Raw genomic sequence first — 3,995 nt, forward strand, 5'->3', positions numbered from 1 at the left:
GACGCGTAGTTTGTCAATTTACTGTGCTTTTCTTTTAAAGGCATACATTCACATATATGATAAAAACATAACCAATGAAATGTTTTAAAAAACATGATTTATCAAACTAAATAATTGTCTGGTTTTATTTTTCAGTGTGATATGCTATATATTGCAAAATGTGTAATGCCAACGGTTGTTTATGATCAGTTGTTTTTCTTAATATGCTGCCAGAATGTGAAGACTGTAATTTCAATCAGATTACTGGTTGACTAATATTTAATGATATAAATTAATCATTACAGTCATTGGATCATATTGTTATTGATGCATTTTAAGTTGTTGTTTTTTTTTTGTTTTTTTTTGAGTGAAATTGTCAAATAAATGACTATGAGGTGTAACTCGGAGCAATTGTGCATTGTGATTATTTGCCATAGAGCCAAATGTTTTCTGCGTGTGTTTGGAAAATGGAATTCCATAAGCCTTATACTTATGTTGTTTGTCATGTTTAAAAGCAAACTGTTTCAGCTCATGAATCTGACAGAAGATGAGTTCTTCTCTGTTACACTGTGTTTTGCCCCAGGGCAACAAAGTCTCGAGGGTGCAGCATATAATGAGGCTTGGAGATGTCCCAATTAAGACTTGGCACTGTATTATTTAGCCTATTCTGGTAGAATAGAGGCAACTAGATAGTGGGCTCATTCAGTAAAGCGAACTATATTAGCATATCGTTGAAGACGGGCCCAGACTGAAGAAAAAGACATGATGTGTGTCCTACACAGCTGTGATCTTCCAGAATGAAAGACAGATTATTGCTCTTACTGTTCGCTTGGGGCTCCACATCTGTCTGAGGATCACGTGCCCTTATTTTTGCTCTGCTGCTAGAATGTATGATGCCCCAACAGTTCACAGCAGGGAACCGAGAAACAAGGACCCCAGTCTGTTATTCTCGGTCCTACTTGCCCTTGTGATTTCAACTCAAATTTCTTCTCACTCATTCTCTGAGTTCCAAGGGGCCTCGTCTGTCTGGCTTTCCCCAGTCTACAATGGATAATCTCTGGTCTTTATTCATAAACTGCCCCATTAAATGCTCAGTTCATCTTCTGTTTATTGATATGGTTGAAGGAGGGGGGTTTCAGAGGTGGGGGGGGGGGTTGTAACCTAAAGGCATGCTAGTCCCTGTTGCCATGGTACCCCACTGGCTCCACATTGCTAGCAAGGCATGCCATTATTCTCCCCCTGTCGAAATGTGCCGCTTCTTCTGACTCGGGTAATTGTGGAGCGCACAAGTGGCCCTCAGAAGAAAATAGCATTGCAAAGAAAGGCTGAGGTCAAGGGTCACATTAGAGCCTTCCCATTGCAAACCGCGTTTTTGTGATCAAATTAGTTGGCGACACAAAAAGAGCCACAGTATCGTATCTCAAACACAGCTCAGCCTGAGAGAGTAGTCTCAACTCCATTAAACTCCACTGCTGCTCAACAGAAGCTGCTGGTTCGCTCTGGCTTTTCAGGCAGCAGAACTCTCTCTCCTCTGCTCTGCTCAAGACCGTCACTACTGCACAGGCTGTTGAGGGATCAACACTCTGGTGAGTCTCTCATTTACTCTCTCAGTGTCTGCTGTCTGGCTCAATTGAAACTTGTTTGCATATATTCTTTCAAATTAATCGTTACACATTTTTAAAATTATTTATATTTGTATAGAAACATTTTTTAAGTGACCATATGGTGTTTTCCTAGTTTATGTGCATGCCATTTTTATGTTCTTTTTGTTGCATCTAAGGTGAGTTTATTGGTTAGAGGAAAAAGTCTTTAAAAGGTCATTTTAGCACTGCAATGTAAAGTAAAAGGTTTAGGATTAGTTTGCTTTGCTTGAATGAGCAAAGTAAGTCAATCACATCAGGGAATCAGATATAAAAAATGTAATACAGGAAATGTTGTGCTGCATTTGCTTTCTTGTCATATTTTATGTATTTGTGCATTACTGTAAAAAAAAAAAAAAGGGTTTCCTATGGCTGTGTTTTACCTTGAGTTCTGGAAGCGTGTTGGTCCACGCAGAGCTGCAGTTCAGCTTTAGTTAATAGGAGCATTAGTGTCACATTGCAACCCCAGCTTGACCCCCACTTATTTCTTTAACACAAAAGTGATTTTGTATTGTTGCCAGCCTGTGGAGAAGCCTCGTTCAAGACTTTCGGGTTTGGAGCGTATTTTCAAGACGACCACGAAACACTTGGACTGGTGCTGCTGGATTATACTTTTTCATTTGAAATGCCTTTTTTTGTGTGTCTGAGTAAATGTGTTTTTCCTGGACCACACAATATAGTTTCATACCACACGCCAGAGAACCAGAACCATTTATTAACATCTGGATTTCTCAATCGCAAATCACGCCTTTTGTCTCCAAGCGCAGTTCAGGACAGCTTCTTGTTTTATAGTTCTCTACTTTTATCTGTTTATATTACTGGAGGGTTTGGCATGTTCTGGGACTTGAGGATTTTCCTCCCCTTTGTTTACAAATTCCGCAGCACTTTCCTATGGCAGGATCTTGAGACACTCCTTTGTACACACCCACTTTGTGTTTGTCTGTAGTGTTCTGAACATATTGATAAAGTGCCTCCCCATTATTCCAGCTCCAGTGAGAGGTTATTGTGAAACGTTTTGGTAGCATATTTTAGTTATGAAGAAAGGCATCTTTCAGAGAAGTATTCCAAAGCGTGTGGAAAGGAAATTCAGTATTCAATTTGTTTTGCTTTCTGTGAACATTTTAAACATTTTATAAATTCAAACCCAAGGCCTCTATTAACTTTAAATTCAAACCACTGATTTTGCATTTGGACTATCAGACCAATAAGAATGCCAATACTTCCTCATACTTATTCCTTAAACATGTGAGTTTATTTAAAAAAAAAAAAAAAAAAAAAAATCTAAATGTATTCCTAATTATTTGTTTGTTTGTTTGGTTAGAATTATTCATTTATAAATAGCGTTATGTCAACCCTGCAGATGCTTCTCTGATGCAGCTCAACCCTGCAGATGCTTCATTCAGCCTGGTTATTAATAGAGCAACTGTTATTGAATGGCGGGTTAGAATGAATGCTTCTTCCAAACACAGTTTGCTCATTGAATCTGAGGCAGGCTGCCCTGTGCACACGCCAAAGATTTGACAAACCAGAATGCCATGAGGACAGCTGGCTCAGACTGTAAGCAGATAGCCAGGAGTGGCTCTGGTTTGGGATGCACCAGCACCTTCATGCAGCGTAGCGTGTGTGGAGGTGCAATGCGTGTGTAGTCGCCTGCTCCAAAGGGACATCTGCTCAGACTCCTGAGACCCAAATATCTAAGCATCTGAATTGCTGCCAAACACCCAGACAGCTGTAACGCACCCTCCCTCACTACTCAAAGTGCACAGAGAAGGATACATTTTTACTGCTGCTGGAATAAAAGTTGTTACTTGGTCTATCACTGCTGCATTCTTTGCTTCATTTTTGTAAACATGTTTTGACAACGGGCAACTTTGGAAACGTATTCCCAAAAGCAGATGTAATCTTGTGCTTTTCTGTTCTGTTCTATTTTCAGTTTTCATTTTGATTTCTTGTCACAACTTTTTGGGTTCCATGAAATTAACTTGGATGCAGCATAGGTTGGTTTGGATATGTGATGGGAGTGTGTGCCAAATGTGGACTTTATTGTTGAGCTATCCATTTTTAATGTGTTTTGTCAAAATGTTAATAATTTATAGCTAGCATGCATGGCTGCTGCTCCCTACATGGAAATTATGCAATCTGTCTAGGGGATCAGCTCTCTAGGGACACCATCTGATACATACATTCATACATGCTTAATATTTCTGTAGAACCGGTCAAACTTTTTTTTTCAGTATTTTTTCAATATTAAGTTTAAAAGAACACCATATGTTTAAATATGTCTGTGTGTGTGTGTGTGTATGTATATATTTATTTTATTTTTAATTTCTACTGTCTATCAATTTAAGCCATCCTAAAGCCATCATTTTTATTTAT

The 3,995-nt window shown here is 38.8% G+C and overlaps 1 protein-coding gene across 2 annotated transcripts in view; it reads left to right on the forward strand.

Annotated features, from left to right (window-relative positions):
• Positions 1-1,465: 1,465 nt before the first annotated feature.
• LOC107696754 (uracil nucleotide/cysteinyl leukotriene receptor-like) overlaps positions 1,466-3,995 on the forward strand; it is a 4,016-nt gene continuing 1,486 nt past the window's right edge. Inside the window, exon 1 of one of the 2 annotated variants that reach the window (XM_016497233.1) lies at positions 1,466-1,565. The gene's annotated coding sequence lies outside the window, so the exon portion shown is untranslated. Of the gene's footprint in view, positions 1,566-2,145; positions 2,215-3,995 lie in introns of those variants that run through there. The other variant, XM_016497234.1, reaches the window with a different exon arrangement.

The sequence above is a fragment of the Sinocyclocheilus anshuiensis genome, unplaced genomic scaffold (assembly GCF_001515605.1).
Source record: "Sinocyclocheilus anshuiensis isolate Anshui unplaced genomic scaffold, SAMN03320099.WGS_v1.1 scaffold999, whole genome shotgun sequence".
In the NCBI taxonomy this organism is placed as follows: domain Eukaryota; kingdom Metazoa; phylum Chordata; class Actinopteri; order Cypriniformes; family Cyprinidae; genus Sinocyclocheilus; species Sinocyclocheilus anshuiensis.